At 47.9% G+C, this 17,294-nt stretch overlaps 1 protein-coding gene across 1 annotated transcript in view; it reads left to right on the forward strand.

The window, feature by feature from the left end:
* The window catches only part of SLC24A4 (solute carrier family 24 member 4), a 171,278-nt gene that overhangs the window by 995 nt on the left and 152,989 nt on the right, over window positions 1-17,294 (forward strand). The gene's annotated exons all lie outside the window — the stretch shown is intronic.

Below are 17,294 nucleotides of genomic sequence, written 5' to 3' on the forward strand. Positions count from 1 at the left end.
GAATAGTTGCCTGTTGCAGGGTTGTTGGGAGAAACTGGGAAGGCTCTGTTTGGGCCTGGGTATGAAAGGAGATGGAGCTCCAGGGCAAAGGAGCAGGGTTGGATGGGAATCCCCATGTGTTTAATTGTCATACTCTGTGAGGCAAGTTTCGTCCCCATTTTACAGGTCAGGAAAGATCTAGGGAGAAGGCACAAGTTGCTCAAAGTCACAGAACTCATAAGTGGTAAAGCTGGTTTGAGAGCCTAGGCCTGTGTAACTAAAACCTTTAGTTGGTTCCCTGTGCTTAGGAGAGGGCGACCTTCTGTCAAAGTTTTCATACTGTTTTTTACGCCATCAGTTTCCCTGCCCTCAGATGGCTTCTGAGAAGTCCACCGGGAGGGACGTGGTGGTGGACAAGCGCAGGCTTGCAGAGAAGTGCTGGGATTAACTTGGAACCTGGGTAATTCCTCCTATCCTGGTGACCCAGCAGGCAGGGGTGTCATCCTGTCATTCCCTCCCCCAGGGTGTCTGCTCTCAACAGCCAGGCTGGTGGACATGTGGGCCAACTGACATATGACAAGGGTCATTGGCTGTACACTGAAAAACATGCGTGAGGCCAAGGATTGTTAATGTTGGGGGCCGTTCCCACCCATTCCAGGGACCAGAAATGCTGGAATTGGCACCATCCCCATGGAAACCCTTTGCTACTTGGGATAAAGAATCAGGGTTGGGGAATGTTTGGGTGGTTTCAAGCTTGCTGGTGCCCTTATCCTGGGCTGGCCATGCGCCTTCCGTGACTTCTGTTGTACATAGCCTGAGTATGTTGGCTTAGACACGGATCCCTTTCTTATCATAGAGTTCTCCTTTGCCCCACTGTGGGCTCTGTGTCTGTCTTCAGCTGTCTGATTAAAAATCATTCAACATATAAAGTGTCTGTTCTATTCCACAGGAAGACCTTACCTTGTCCCTTTTGTGGAAAGGGAAGTGGAGGGAACTTGACACTATCTTTAAAAATGGTTAACTTTTGCATTATGCTTTCTGTTGACTGTTTCCAGAATACAGCCTGGCCCATAGGAAGGACTCCATGAATATGGGTCGAATGATGGAATGAAAGTTCATTTTGATGTATCTCACATTTTAATCCTTATCACGTTTTTGCCAAGACAAGATACACAAAGCTCAGAAGTTTAGTGGCTTCCTAAGATGTCTTGGGCAGCTGGAACATACTGGGGTCACCTGGATCCAGGTGCCAGGCCTCTCCCTTGTACTGCACAGTCCCCAGCTCTCCTCTCAGGCCAGATGGGGGCTGTGGCCGGCCTTCCCTTCCAGCATCTTCCTCCCTGGCCTATGAGAATCTCTGCTCCCTTTTCATTTCACAAGTCTGTGTAGCAAGCACCTGCTGGTGTGTGTCCAGCTCTATTTTGGACACGTAGTGGGGAGTATAAGATGCAAGCCCCTGTCATTGAGTAGCTTATACTAGAGTAGAGAGGGCAAGATCTCAATACAGGGAAAGCTGGGTGACATTGACGGACTCCAGAGGCTTCCCAGTGAGCAGCCCTGCAGGAGGCACTGCAGGTGCACAGAGGAGGATGAGCTGGTCCAGTGTCCTTCTGTGTAGCCTGGGGTACTAGATGAGGCAGGGATATTTAGAGTTGCTATGACAGAACTGGGTTTAGCAGAAATAGAAATTTAGTGCCTCAGTAACTGGCAGTGTGAAATCAAAGATTACGAGGTGTCAATTGCTGTTTCTCCATCTCTGGGCTCACTTATCATCTAGCATGGGAAGGCGGTTACCACTGGCCCAACCTTTTGTTCTCCCAGACTCAAATATGCTGAGGCTGAGCAGCTTCTGCAGAAGCCAGAAAGTTCTGTTGGGTTGAGTTGGGCCGCATGACCACCCTTGCAGATTGATCTGGCCAAGGGAGTGCTGGGCCCAGGACTGGCTTAGACCTCGGTCATAGGTTCCATGCCCACCACCAGAACTCCACCTGGGAGTCGGTGAGGTTGGGCACCTGGAGAGCAAACACTCAATTCTTACACCTCTTCACCCTGGCCTCCCATCCTGGGGCTTGCTGTGATAAGGAAGGCTGGATTAGAGCTTCAAGTGAGAGTTTCAGGGGTGTGACAGATCCTGTCGTCTGATGGCTGCCTCCCTTCTGCACAGTTGGTGGGGTTTCCTCATAAAGAATTGCAGGGCATCTTGCCTCCTCTTCAGGCTTCTGCTTTAAGTTTGCCTCCATGATTTGGAGGGCACCTTGTGCAGCTCTGCTGGGTGAGGCCTTTCAGGGATGTCAGAAGATGGAGCTTTAAGAGCTCTCTCCTGTGCTAAGGCACCACTTGGAGTGGGTGTCCTACAAACAGGAGCCCACGTCTCCGTAAGAACCTCCAGTGTGTGTCTTTACGGCCTGTGCCTTATGCTTGTCTTTACCTGTGAGAGGAAGAACTTTGTTTTCCAAAAACATGAATGGGGACCTGCTCTAGTCTTTCCTGAAGACTCTACATGGAAAATGGACTCTGCCCGGGGTTGTATCCCCAGATCTTGGTGTTAGCATTTTGATTTCATTATCTGTGTTTCATCATAAGTACTAGCCACCACCCTTCCCTTCCCTTCCACCTTTATCATCCTGTGTGTTTTGTTTGTTTGTTTTTGTTTAATTTTGTCACTCTGTCACCCAGGCTGGAATGCAGTGGTGTGATCATATCTCATGGCAGCCTCTACCACCCTGGCTCAAGTGATCCTCCTGTCTCAGCCTCCCGAGTAGCTGGGACCACAGGCTATTTTTGTATTTGTTTTGTAGAGGCAGGGTTTTGCCATGTGGCCCAGGGTGGTCTCAAACTCCTAGGCTCAAGCAGTCCTTCTGCCCCGGCCTCCCAAAGTGCCAGGATTATAGGCGTGAGCCACCGTGCCCTGCTGCCTATGTTGTTTTTATGTTTTTGTGACATGTGTCACTAACATAACTCACTTCATTGCTGGGTGTCTACCCTTGAGGGCTACCTCTTTTGTGGCCAAAAGAGCTGTTTTTAATCCTGGCTGCATATTTAGATCACCTCAAGAGCTTTATAGGAATATTTTGAAATGTCCAGGTCCCACTCCCAGAGTGTCTGCTTTCATTGGTTTGGGGTAGGGCCCAGGAGTCGTTGCTTTATAAGAGCTCCCAGGCAATTTCAGGATGAAGTCAGAAGTGGTGCTTGCTGGCCTGGAGACCTAGTGCTCAGCATGGGAGCATCGCCTGGGAGCATATCAGGAATGCAGAGTCTCAAGCCCCCGAATCAGAATTGGCATCCTGAAGAGATGCCCGGGTGGCTTTCTGGGCTAGAGCACAGCTGGACACTTGGTAGGTGTTCAATAAATATTTGTTGAACAAAAGCAATTCAAACAAAAATTTGAATGTTAACACTTATTTAATGGAGCCATTTTCCTAAAAACCATTTTTTTTTTAATGTAGGAAAGATTTTTAAAAATCTGCTTTATTTTTGCTCAATGATGTCTGTGGAAAATTTATAATTAATTTTTCCCTAGAGATCTGAAGGCAAAACATGGTCCTCTAGGCCTTGGATGTTTATTTTCATGGCGTGTGCAGAGCAAGCACTGAAAAATGGCAGCAGGTCTTTCCATGCCACGTGTATGATGTAGGAATGAGTGGCAGTGACTCTGAGTCCCTAGAGGACTGCCTTAGCTCAGGCTGCTTTAGCAAAATATCATAGACAGGATAGCTCAAACAATAGACATTTCTTTCTCACGGTTGTGGAGGCTGGCAAATCCAAGGTCCAGGTGACTGGTGAGGGCTCTCGACTTGGCTTGCAGATGGACACCTTCGTGTGCTCAGAGTGGCAGAGAGAGACAGCACACAGTCTCTCTTTCTCCTCTTATAAGGGTGCTCATCCCATCGTGGGGGCCATACCCTCATGAACTCAGCTAACCCCAATTACTTGCCAAAAGCCCTGCCTCCAGATACCATCATATTGTGAGTTCAGGCTTCAAACTGTGAATTTGCGGGGGACTCAAACATTCAGTCTATATAAAGAACCAATGAGTTTCCACACATCTGGAGTATTTGAAGACAGCTGAGAATGGAACCTCGTGCTTCTCAACCTTGGCCTGTAAATGAAAGACACCAGGGGGACTTGAAAAACACAGATGGCTGGGCCCAGCCCCGACCTGTGAAACCAGAAGCAGTGACAGTTGCATTCTGTGACTGACTTTTGGAGTGTCTGGGAACCATACTGTTTCTGTCCAGATCCTCCAGGATGGGCTCCTACTTGCCATTGGCACCTTCACAGGCTTTCCCTGGTCACCCAGTCCAAAGTAGCCCTCTGAGTCCCTGGCTGTCATGGCATTTTGTTTTAGCTCCTTGCAGGTGTGAATTCTTAATTTTATTTACTTTTTAAAAAATGAGACAGATTCTCACTGTGTCATCCAGGCTGGAGTGCAGTGGTATGGTCTCCGCTTACTGCAGCCTTGACCTCCCAGGCTCAAGCCATCCACCCGCCTCAGCCTCCTGAATAACTGGTACTATAGGCACATGCCACCATGCCTGGCTAATTTTTGTATTTTTAGTACAGACGAGGTTTTGCCATGTTACACATGCTGGTTTCAAACTCCTGAGCTCCAGCAATCTGTCTGCCTCGGCCTCCCAAAGTGCTAGTATTACAGGCGTGAACCACCACAACTGGCCTGCAGGCACTAAGTCTATCCATTATTGTATTATCTGCCTCCCCTAACTAGACTATAAAGGGTGAAAGCCTTGTTTGCATTTTAAAACCATAGTATGTGCCTCACTTTTTCCATCTGTAAAATGAGGGTGATAATTACAGTTGACTGTTGAGCAAACCTGCATAGGTCACTTACATGCGGATTTCTTTCTGCCTCTGCCACTCCTGAGACAGAAAGACCAACCCCTCCTCTTTCTCCTCTCGACATGAAGATCATGAGGATGAAGACCATTAGATGATTTGCTTCCACTTACTGAATAAATATATTTTCTCTTCCTTATATTTTCTTAACAAAATTTTTCCTCTAGCTTACTCTATGTAAGAATACAGTGATACAGTGTGTAATACATGTGACATATATAATATGTGTTAAACAGGCTGGGTGTGGTGGCTCACGCCTGTAATCCTAGGACTTTGAGAGGCCGAGGCAGGCAGATCACTTGAGGTCAGGAGTTCGAGAACAGCCTGGCCAATATGCTGAAACTCCCTCTCTAATGAAAATACAAAAAAACTAGCCAGGCATCATGGTGCACACCTGCAATCCCAGATACTCAGGAGGCTGAGGCAGGTGAATCGCTTGAACCCAGGAAGTGGAGGTTGCAGTGAGCCGAGATCACACCACTACACTCCAGCCTGAGTGACAGAGTGAGACTCCATCTCAAAAACACAAAAAACCAATATGTGTTAATCGACAGTTTATGTTATCTGTAAGGCTTCCGGTCAACAGTAGGCTATTGGTAGTGAAGTTATTGGGGAGTCAAAAGTTATATGCAGGCCAGACACAGGGACTCATGCCTGTGATCCCAGCACTTTGGGAGGCTAAGGCAGGAGGATTGCTTCAGTCCAGAGCAACAGAGGGAGACCTTGTCTCCCAAATAATTAAAAAATTAGCTGGGCATTGTGGGCAGCACTTGAGATCCTGAGCAACAGAGTGAGATCCCGTCTAAAAAAGTTATACATATTAATAGACTTTCAACTGAGAGGGGGTGGCACCACTAATGCCTGATTTATTCAAGGGTCAAATGTACCTCCACCTCAGAGGATTGTTGGAATGAAATGAATCTAAATACCCATCAGCACTTAAAACAGTGTTTGGCCCAGAATACATGCTCAGACACTAGCTTCTCTCTGTTACCACTTTTTAATCTGCTCACCCCAAAGATGATGTAATGCCTGTGTGTGTTAAGTACTGAAAATGATTTGTCAGTTGAATTTTCTGAGGGCAAGTTAACAAGTAAACATCTTGCAACACATTTATTCTTTTCTCTTCTGGAAACAAATTTGTTTGTTTGTTTGTTTTTTATCTTTGAAGGATTTAGGATGCTGGAGGATGGCCTACCTTGTAGAACGTGCTTCTAAATAGAAGAATTTTCTTGTGTCTTGACAGGTGTTATTTTATATTTGCCTGCATAACTGGGATGGGCATGATTTCCCCCTCTCTAACACTGCCTTCATCCCCAACTTCTGGGTTTTTTTAGAACTTTTTTGGGACAGAGTCTCACCCCCTCACCCAGGCTAGAGTGCTCTGGTGCGATCTTGGCTTACTGCAACATTTGCCTCCCAGGTTCAAGTGATTTTCCTGCCTCAGCCTCCTGAGTTGCTGGGATTACAGGCGCCCACGACCACACATGGCTAATTTTTGTGTTTTTAGTAGAGACGGGAGTTTCGCCGTTTTGGCCAGACTGGTCTCGAACTCTTGGCCTCAAGCGATCCGCCTGTCTTGGCTTCCCAAATTGCTGGGATTACAGGCGTGAGCCACTGCACCCTGCCCCACTTCTGATATTGAATATTTTTTTCATTCTCCACGATGTGACCCCTATTGGTTTGGGTTTCCAATGTCCTGTGTCCCATGTTGGCGCTTGATTTCCCCTTGTTGTTGTGGGAAGGATTTAAATCCTTCTTTAGAATTTGCTTTATTGTGTGTGGTTTTCCTTCTTCCAAATACATCTTCTGAGATGCCTGAGCTGTGTCCACAGAAGAAAGGTTGGGAGAAGCGGGCTGAGGCAGGGTGCTAAGGAGGGTCTGAAGAGAAAGGTGCTTTGTAGCATTTCAGGGGAGCAGAGGAGACGGACGCAGGCGCTAGATGGAGAATCTTCGGTCATCAGCTTGCTTCTGCTCCACCCTTACTTTTTATTCTGTACCATGCCGGTGTAAGGGCGGTTGTGGAAGGGGAGAGGGTGGTAGAGTCTGGTGGGGGTGGGACCCTGAGCACAGGAGCTGGCACTGTGGCTGGGCTAGGAGGAGGTGAGATCACCAAGCAGGTACCCTTAGGGGTGGGCCTCTGTAGACTCCCCTGTGTGGGGAGCAGAGGTGGAGAAAGCACAAGAAATCAAGAGAAGGACAAGGGGCCTAGAGCTGCGAAAAGGACATCAGGACAAGTGGGTGGGGAGGTGCAGTGGCCCTGGTGGCAAGAAGTGTCTGGATTCTGAACAAACATCTGTTGGAATGATGCCTCAGTGGGCTTGGGAGACAAGTCACACATCCACATTTCAAAGTCGTTATGTAAAAGCAAATTTTGAGTTAGAGAAGCAAGAATTGGATTTACGACTGTGGGCAGGGAGATCACAGTTCCATGCCTCTCCCAGACAGCAGGGGCAGGATGTCCAGCCTGGAGAGGGCCTTTCCTGAGAAGGGCAACCTCCAGAGGGCCAGGCAGCTTCTTAGGGAAACTGTCACCAACCACACTGGACAGCCATAGGCTGGCACAGCCACCAATCTGATTACAAACAGAGGCTGAGGAAGAGGGCACCTGGCATCACTGTGCCCACTCATGCCTGTTTCAGGGGGTGGGGTGGAATGCGATGTTATATAGTGGGTCACTGGATTGGGAGCTGAAGGTCTGCGTTCTAGTATCAGTTGTGCCCAGATCCTGCCTGCTGGCATTTAGTGGCTGTTCTCCCTCCGTCTCTCTCTTTCTTAGCAAAAGGAGGTTACGCTGGATAAGTACAAAGATTTTCAGCAGCCAGAAAAGGCTCCTTCCTGTCTGTCTGTCTGTCTTGGAGACAGTAGTTGGACATGGTGAAGGCAGACGCGAGGGTCTGAGTCCCAGCTCACCACTTACTGGCCATGTGACCCTGGACAAGTTACATAATCTCGCTAAGCATCAGGATTTCTCTTTTGTAAGATGAGGATAGCAGCTCTTCTTACCTGTCTCACAGTGCTGCTGTGTGACACCACATGCTGTATGGCAGTATTTGAACCATACAGAGCCCGTGGTGGCTGCCATCATTATCATCATTGTCATCATCATCTTGGCTAAGTCCAGGGCACCCTGTGTTGGGCACTATTCTAAGCACTTTTCAGGTGTTACTTGCTTCTCGTAACAACTCTGAAGGCAGGTGCTGTCCTCAGTTTGCCGATGAAGTAAAAGAAACCCAAACTAGTCCAAGCCATGCAGCCAACAAAAGGCAGAATCAGTGGTTTATGTGTTTTTAATTAATAGCTTTATTTTTCAAGCAGTTGTAGGTTTACAGAAAAACTGAGCAGAAAATAGAGTTCCTCTGTTACCCCTCCATCCTCACAGTTTCCCCTATTATTGATACTTTGTATTAGTGGGTGTATTTGCTACAATGATGAGTCAATAGTGATACATTGTTATTAACTAATGTCCACCTTTTACATTAGGGCTCCCTCCTTGTGTGGTACATGCCATTTTTTTTGGTTTTTTTTTTTTGTTTGTTTGTTTTGAGACAAAGTTTCACTCTTGTTGTGCAGTTTAGAGTGCAATGGCAGGATCTCAGCTCACTGCAACCTCTGCCTCCCGGGTTCAAGCAATTCTTCCTCATCCTCCCAAGTATCTGGGTTTACAGGCATGTGCCACCATGCCCAGCTAATTTTTGTACTTTTTTTTTTTTTTTTTTAAGTAGAGCTGAGGTTTCACCATGTTAGTCAGGCTGGTCTTGAACTCCTGACCTCAGGTGGTCCACCTGCCTTGGCCACCCAAAGTGCTGGGATTACAGGCATGAGCCACTGTGCCCAGCCCTCATGTCACGGGTTTTGATAGATGTGTGATGTCTCCTATCTACCATTATGGTGTCATACAGAATAGGTTCACTGCCCCCAAAATCCTCTGTGGAGCAAGATTTTTAATTCAGGTGGTCTGAATTGTGATTCCTGTATTCCTTACCCATAATTATTAATAAGTGGGGTAGAAAAGACAAACCAGAGATGGGAACTTCTGTAGCAGATTCCAGCCTGTCACTGTCTGAGTGCCCATCTGAGAAACAGAGAATGCCCTGTCCACGGCAGCAGCAAACACCTCTGTGGGCCGTGCTTCTTGGTATGTTTCTAATACCTATTTGTTTGCAATCAGAAGTTTTTTTGGCCTCATCCAAATGATCGGGGCTATCTGCTCCCAATCTCTCCTCTTTGCTGGGCCATCTGCTACCCCCAACTTGCAGATTCTCCGCTCTTGATGCGGTGTGGCCCACAACAATCCAGAGAGCGCCCACTCGGCTTCCTCTTGAACCCTGAGGAACATTCCTCCCTGAGTTAAAAATGGAAATTATAAAGCATTGCCATTTATTGCCTTGGGTGAAAGAGATCCAGCCGTTCGACGTAACAGAAAAGTTGAATGCTTGAAAATGGATTTTTTAAATTTAACATTGTCCATTATAGAAGAGGCCTTTGGAACATGGCATTTTACTAAAAAGGAATAAAAATAAATGTGCCGGAATAATTTACTGCTTTTTCTGAAAAAGCAGTGGATGTGCTCCTTGGGAAAGGAACAGAGGTTACTGTGTGGATGAGAAGCAGAAGAGCTCCCTGCCCAGGGGGCCTTCCCATGGAGGTGGGAACAGGTGTGGCTGCCTGGTTTCTGGACCTACAGCTTCCTTTGCTAATTCAGCACAGTGCATGGCTCCAGCCCTGAGTCTCCTAGTAACTGCCCAAGAAATCAAATTCAACGTATACTTCTTAAAGTCCACACACCCCGTACTGTACTAGGCTCTGAAGCTGGAAGGGACGCAGTCCCTGCTGTCAGTGAGCATGGGGAAGACAGGCCAGGGCTGGAAAATCAGACCAAGCCACCTGCTGCAAATACCACGGTGGGGGGTCTCCCTAGGGAGGGTGCCACAGAGGAAACAGTGTGGTATTTCAGGGCAAGGGTGCCCTCCCTGGAGAAGACCATGTCTGAGCCTGGCCTCGAAAGGTAGGTGGAGGCTGTGGAAGGGCATTTAGGCAGACAGCAGCGTGCACCTGAAACTGCTCCCTGAGAAATCGCAGCATCACCTCCCGTACCTGGAGGAACACTTGCTAGCAACCACTGTGTCTTGCTCATTGGCTGTCCGAGGGGAAAGAGAAAACAAACACCTCCCAAGATTATCAGGCACAATAGTAAGTAATTAGGCTTTGGGGATTTATCCCGGAGTCCGTGCTCAACTAGGGCTAGGGCTGGATCAGATTACTTGGATTTGTTTTTTTTTAAAGCATGGGGAGGGGGTGGCAGTGATGCCTGGGAGATACCAGCTACCTGCGCTGGCCAGGGGGACGTTGGCAAACTGGTTCTCAGTAATCCACAGTTGGGGTGGTCTCCGCAGTTAACAGGCTGTGCTTCGTTCAGTATTAGCTCATGGCAGATTGCGATGATAAGAATGTAGGATTTTGCTATTCTTTCCCTTCTTGACTTTGAGCTCCTTGAGTGCAGGGACTATGTCCTCTATGTCCTTGGCTCTAGAGGTGAGACCAGAGTCAGGCATAGACTCAGCTTACAGCAAATGGTGACTGGATGGATAGAGTCCCTCATCGTATCCATCAGGGAGCTGTGCTCCCACAAAAGTGACACCGCTCTCCCTGGCTGGCCCCTCTAGCCTGTCGGTGCCTTGGGGAAAATCAGGACACCCAGAAGGAGTTAAGTGTTAGAGCTCAAAGAACATGGACCCTGGAGCCAAACCATCTGGTTTGCAATCCTGCCACTGCGCTTGCTGTATTTCTGTGACCTTGAACTAGTGATCTTGCCTTTTAACCCAAGGAAAGGGGCAGGGTGTGTTTCATTCACTGATGTGTCTGCCTGCCACTCAATAGAAGTGTGTGTGCATGTGAGTGCTTGTACACGCGTATGTGCTCCTGGAGGTCAGATGGTACCATTATATCAGGGTTCTGAGCAGTGACTTGTGTTAATCTCTGTAAGGTGCTTACAGGAGTGCCTGGCATAAGAGTGAGCGCTATACAAGTTTTTTTTTTTTTTTTTTTTTTTTTTTTTTTTTTGCAGCTGCAATTACCTGTTAAAGAGACCTTAAATTGAAATATAACTTCACAGCATAAATTTTCAGAGCTGCCCTCTGATAAAGGCTGGAGGCTGAATTTTATAAGTGCAGCACTTGCTTCATTTTGAATTAAAGTTAAAAATGAATAGCGGAGCTTATATTTGCTTGTTATTAATTCTTTGAGGACAAGAAACTGTAGACCCTTTGCATGGCTGACACCAAGAGATGACCCAGATCACATGGGGCACAGCGGTATTCACTGTGATTGTTCCAGATAAAGTCCTTTCTGTTAGTGATGTAGGACCTGATGAATGAGAGCTGGAATTTGGAGAGTCTGCATTCTGGCCCTGACACAACCTGATTATGTCCAAGTTATTTTGCCTATCTGAGCCTTAATTCCTGTCTGTGAAATGGGTGTAATGATGATATGGTTTGCCCTACAGGCTTTTAAGGATTAAGTGCAAAGTGCTGTGCAAATACGATTACTTTTGTTTGCCTGACTGTAATAGATGCTTAACTCTTTGAAGACATCTCTCCTTTATGAAATAGAGGACATCAGTTATTTGGGGATTTTCAGAATTGATCTATAAAATCACGAGTAGGATTTGGTGAAAGCATGGTGCTTGGCTAATGTGGTTGATGCAGTTCCTGCCTAGAATAGAAAGAGAAAGACCGTTCACACCACCCCACCAACATACCAGCTTGTATGACCCCACTGTTGGTTTATCTCATTTCACACTACAAATGTCTGACTTTGGATTCCATTGTACATGCCAAGTTCAGGGATGGCTGGGCAGATCCCATGGCAGTTTGTTCAGCTCTGTACCTAAGATATCTGTTTATTAAAACAAATGCATTTATGAAAAAAATCACCCTACTTAGGAGGCCTATTGGGGGCAGTCTCCCTGACCTCAGGTGGAAGCCATCCTTGGTTTTAGCTCATGGCAGATTGCAATGATAAGAATGTAGGTATTTGCCATTCTTTCCCTTCTTGCTTTTGAGCTCCTTGAGGGCAGGGACTATGTCCTCTTTGTCCTTGGCTTAGAGCTGAGACGGGAGTTGGACATAGACTCTGCTTGCAGCGAATGATGACTGGATGGACAGAGTCCCTCATTGTACCCCTCAGGGAGCTGTGCCTCCACGAAAGCAGCTACTGTCTCCCTGGCTGGCCCCTCTAGCCTGTTGGTGCCTTGGGGAAAATCAGGACACCCAGAAGGAGTTAAGTGTTAGAGTTCAAAGATCAAGTTGCTAGATGCATGTTGATTGAGCAACCCTGTCTGCTGGTCCCAAGGGGAAAAAAAACTGTCCTAGATGCGGACCTGGCCTCCAGGGAGCTTCCATTTGAGTTGACAGGATAGGAATCCACAATGCTAACATGTAATATGTGGGGAGTACACAGGGCTGCAATCCTGGTGGTAAGTAGAGGAGGGACGAGTTAAGTCCCCGATGTCAAAATCAAAGAGGGCGTCCCAGCAAAGGTGGCATTGAAGATGGGAAGGTGTGGCTGCTGAAGGCTCACGATGGAGTAGACACTTGGGTAGCAGCATTCTAAGTACTTTGCACACATCACTTCCTTGATCCTTGTGACAGTCCTGAGGGTAGATGGTGGTGGTGTGTTGTTATTATCATACCCATTTTACAAAAGATATGAGTAAGGCACAGCGAGGTTTGATAACTTGCCCAAGGTCTCCCAGCTCAGAGCTGGCAATGTGAGGATCTGAACTTGGGAAGCCTGGCTCCGGAGCCTGTGCTCTTTGCTGGGGAAGGAGGAGGGTCCCCCTGGCTGAGGGAACGGTTGGCGCGGGTGAGTATGGGTGGCGAGTCATCCTGTAATGTATGTTGGAACCAACCAGTCTTCTTTTTTTTTTTTTTTTTTAATTATACTTTAAGTTCTAGGGTACATGTGCATAACATGCAGGTTTGTTACATATGTATACTTGTGCCATGTTGGTGTGCTGCACCCATCAACTTGTCAGCACCCATCAACTCGTCATTTATATCAGGTATAACTCCCAATGCAATCCCTCCCCATAATAGGCCCCCATGTGTGATGTTCCCCTTCCCGAGTCCAAGTGATCTCATTGTTCAGTTCCCACCTATGAGTGAGAACATGCGGTGTTTGGTTTTCTGTTCTTGTGATAGTTTGCTGAGAATGATGGTTTCCAGCTGCATCCATGTCCCTACAAAGGACACAAACTCATCCTTTTTTATGGCTGCATAGTATTCCATGGTGTATATGTGCCACATTTTCTTTTTTTTTTTTTGAGACGGAGTCTTGCTCTGCCACCCAGGCTGGAGTGCAGTGGCCGGATCTCAGTTCACTGCAAGCTCCGCCTCCCGGGTTTACGCCATTCTCCTGCCTCAGCCTCCCGAGTAGCTGGGACTACAGGCGCCCGCCTCGTCGCCCGGCTAGTTTTTTGTATTTTTAAGTAGAGACAAGGTTTCACCGTATTAGCCAGGATGGTCTCGATCTCCTGACCTCGTGATCCGCCCGTCTCGGCCTCCCAAAGTGCTGGGATTACAGGCTTGAGCCACCGCGCCCGGCCCACATTTTCTTAATCCAGTCTGTCACTGACGGACATTTGGGTTGATTCCAAGTCTTTGCTATTGTGAATAGTGCCGCAATGAACATACATGTGCATGTGTCTTTATAGTAGCATGATTTATAATCCTTTGGGAATATACCCAGTAATGGGATGGCTGGGTCATATGGTACTTCTAGTTCTAGATCCTTGAGGAATCGCCATACTGTTTTCCATAATGGAACCAACCAGACTTAAACACCCAAAGGCCTTCATGCTCTTTTGTAGGCTTTGGAAGCCAGGGACGGTTTCTGAGCCGTTCTGGGTTTTAGGAAGTTAGATCTGCTGGCAATGTGGAGAATAACTGAAATTGAAATAATATGTGAAAGTCCTTAGCATTATGCTTAATTAGCTTTTTAGGGCAAAAAAAGAAAAATGAAGATAGGGAGAATAATGAGAGGTTATTGCAGAGACTTAGCAGAAGGGATAGTTTTACTTAGGGTGTCAAGGAATAGGTTGAGAGAGGCAGGATCTGTAGGTCTCAGCAGACGTTGGAGGTGCAAGTTGCAGGTGGGGGTCATCAACCCTGATTGCAGATGCAGATAAATGGCATCCCCATTTTCCAAGATGGGAGCATGAAAAGCACTTCTTCCTTCCTTTGATTTAGACCCCTCTACAGGATGCTAGTTCAAGAAGAGCCATGTAGTATAAATACAGTGGCTGGCTTATTTTCTATGTTCTGTATTCCAAAGTATGCACCCAGCAGGCATTTACTGGGTACCCGTGGGTGGGACACTAATGAGGCTGGGACAAAGGAGAGAAATCCCTGTTCTCAGTGAGCCCACAGGTTAGAGGACAAGGTAAACTCCGTAATCACTGCATGTGACCTGGGGTGACACACTCACATGCCCAGCGTGGCTGGAAGGCTTCAGAAAGCATGCAGCATTTGAGCTGTGCTTTGACGCAAGAGGGTATTTGCTGGACAGATGGGGAGGGTGGGATATTTCTGGCAGTGGACTTGGTGATTGCAGAAATAGGGTGGTGAGAGAGAACTTGACCAAATCGGGGTGAGGGAGATGTTTTCAGCTGGCTTTGCAGGGTTCAGGTCCTTGGGTGTGGTGGCTCCCGAGGCTGCATCATGCCAAGCCTTGTGTGTGCTGCTGCAGGGAACCGGGCTTTTCTGTCTCACATAAGGTTTTAAGAGTGGGAACGATTCCTCTCCCCACTGAAAAGGTAACTGCTTACCTTTTCACTTCTGGGCACCTGGAGCCAAGGGATGGCAAGAGTGTGGTGCTCACCATCAGAAGCACAGCTGGGAGGGGGCATGGATCCCCCTAATTCTGTGCTCCCTCCACACACGGCCTCACACGTCAGGACACCCAGTTTATTACGTTTTTTAGATCAGTAGGGCTTAATCCCAGCAGGATTTTGCCGAGGCCCCAAAGCAGATGTATTTGTTCTAAGCAACATTGGAGGCATGTAAGCAAAACGATAGGGGGGAGCTGACGAAATGTAGGGCACCGCATGTAACATGCAAAAGGGAAGAGTCGGGGCCTCTCTCAGGCAGACAACCAGTTCTTAGAGTCATCCTGGTTTCCTTTTCCATCTCTCGGTGCCTCCTCGGAGGAGTATGCGGCGAGGCCGGCTGGTGCTTATCCCGAAAGAGGATGCATCACACCACACCGGCAGCAGGCAAAGTGGCAGCGGCCCCACCTTCTTTGGTGGCCTGGTGGCCTTTGTGTCTTGCCTCATTTGAAGATGAACACCTGGGAAGGAGGGACCACTGGCGCCTTCTGTGAAATGCCCTCTGGTTGCTGAATAAGCTGTCCTCATGAAGGTTGCTGACCTTGCCTGACCGCGGGGACATGAACAACACTCTGAGCAGGTGCTCAGGGAAGGCAGGACACGATGATTGGCCAGCGGTGATTGAGAACGGGACATGAGGGTCATTGCCCTGAAAGGCCTTCAGCCTGGAGAAGCCTGGTGCCAAGAAAGAGGTGGAAACTCCCCAGAGACCTGCAGGAGTGTTGATAAAGGTGATTAATGGAGTAGATAGAATGACTTATAAACAAAGATCAGAGCAGCTAAGTGGTTCTGGCTTATTAGCTAAGCATCGGCAAAGAGAGCTATGTGAACAAGAGTACTTGAGATGGTGCTGCAGCCACTCACCTGGCTGCAAGTGCTCCACCTGGTTACCCGGGTGCAGGGACTCCAGGCTCCACCTGGGAATTGGCAGACCCGGGAGAAGAACCACCAACGGGCAGCTTGCCTCCCCTAAAGTGCTTCTTAAAGGAAACCTTTGCCTCAAACAGTCTCCCCAGGAAAATGGGGGGAAATTCCATCCCCTGGGATGTTTCAGTTAGATGGGGCCATGTGCTGGAGGGTTTGTTAGTAGAGATGCTTCCATGCTGGCAGTGGAACAGAATAGCTGTGTGGTTACATCTTTCCACTCTCTAATTTCTGAGTGATTCTTCTCTGGGCCTCAGAGGGGGCAAGCCCTTGAAAGAATTGCTCTGAAATCCCTTTGATCGTTTAAGCCTTGCTTGGTTTTTCCTTAGCCAGCACAGATTCCTTATAGCCCTGTGTGAAAAGTGACTCAGTGACTTGTGGGCTTTGGATGACCCATATGTGTAGGAGGAAGAAAGGAAAGGTGGGGAAGTTGGTACCTAATTTGCAGACTACACACACTGGGAGGATGTTGCTGCCTCTTCCACAGCCCCCAAGCCCCAAGCTCATCACCAATACTGAGAATCACACAATGAAGTCAGAGGGGTCTCAGGAGGGATCCAAAAGATCACAGAGGAGATCCTGGAGGAAAGCAGTGGGTCTTGTAGCTCAGAGCCGTGCCTCTCTGTCTTTTATGTGCACATGGTCACCTGGGGACCTAGTTAAAATGCAGATGCAGGAGGTCTGGGGTGGGGCTGGGGGTGGGGATCTCCATTTCTGACATGCTCCCAGATTCTTCTTTATATTTTTTCCTATTTATTTATTTATTTTGAGATGGACTTTTGCTCTTGTTGCCCAGGCTGGAGTGCAATGGTGCAATCCCAGCTCACTGCAACCTCTGCCTCCTGGGTTCAAGCGATTCTCCTGCCTCAGCCTCCTGAGTAGTTGGGATTACAGGCATGCGCCACCACGCCTGGCTAATTTTGTATTTTTAGTAGAGATGGGGTTTCGCCATGTTGGCCAGGATAGTCTCGAACTCCCGACCTCAGATGATCCACCCGCCTTGGCCTCCCAAGTGCTGAGATTACAGGCGTGAGCCACCACATGTCCGGCCTGGAGGTAATGATTAAACAACAGCAAGGATAACAATTTTGATTCTTGATCACATCCCCCATTTAAAGAGTTTCCATGGCTTTTTAGTGCCCCTGGGCTCCACCTACTATACAGGTGGAGGATAAAGGCTGCTTCCCCCTCTTTTTGGATCAGGCTCCTCTGTGCCCATCTTCTTGGAGGCATTTCCTTGAATTGGGTGTAAAAATCTGTCATAAAGAGTGGGCCATGAAGCAGGGGTGTTTGCCAGTCTGGATTTGGGCGAGTCAGTCCAGGGTCCCACAAGGACAAATGGGTCACTGGCCTGTGTAGAGCTGTAGGCACTGGAGATGGATCTCTGCAAGCTATTGTACCATCACACACACCCCTGCGCAGCTTGCACCTTTGGCTGTGCAGCCGAAGAGTCCAAGACAGCTGTCTGCTTGGGAACTCTGCAGCTGCCCCTTCCACTTCTTCCCTGTTTTTCTATATGACAATGTCAATATTAGCAACAAGTGACAGGTGCAACCCTGAAACGACATAGCTGACCCAATTCCCCATTGTTTGCTTCATAGGGTTTTGCTACAGCTCATCTGTTCATTCACCTCCTTTTCCTCTTCTG

The sequence above is a fragment of the Rhinopithecus roxellana genome, chromosome 5, assembly GCF_007565055.1.
Source record: "Rhinopithecus roxellana isolate Shanxi Qingling chromosome 5, ASM756505v1, whole genome shotgun sequence".
In the NCBI taxonomy this organism is placed as follows: domain Eukaryota; kingdom Metazoa; phylum Chordata; class Mammalia; order Primates; family Cercopithecidae; genus Rhinopithecus; species Rhinopithecus roxellana.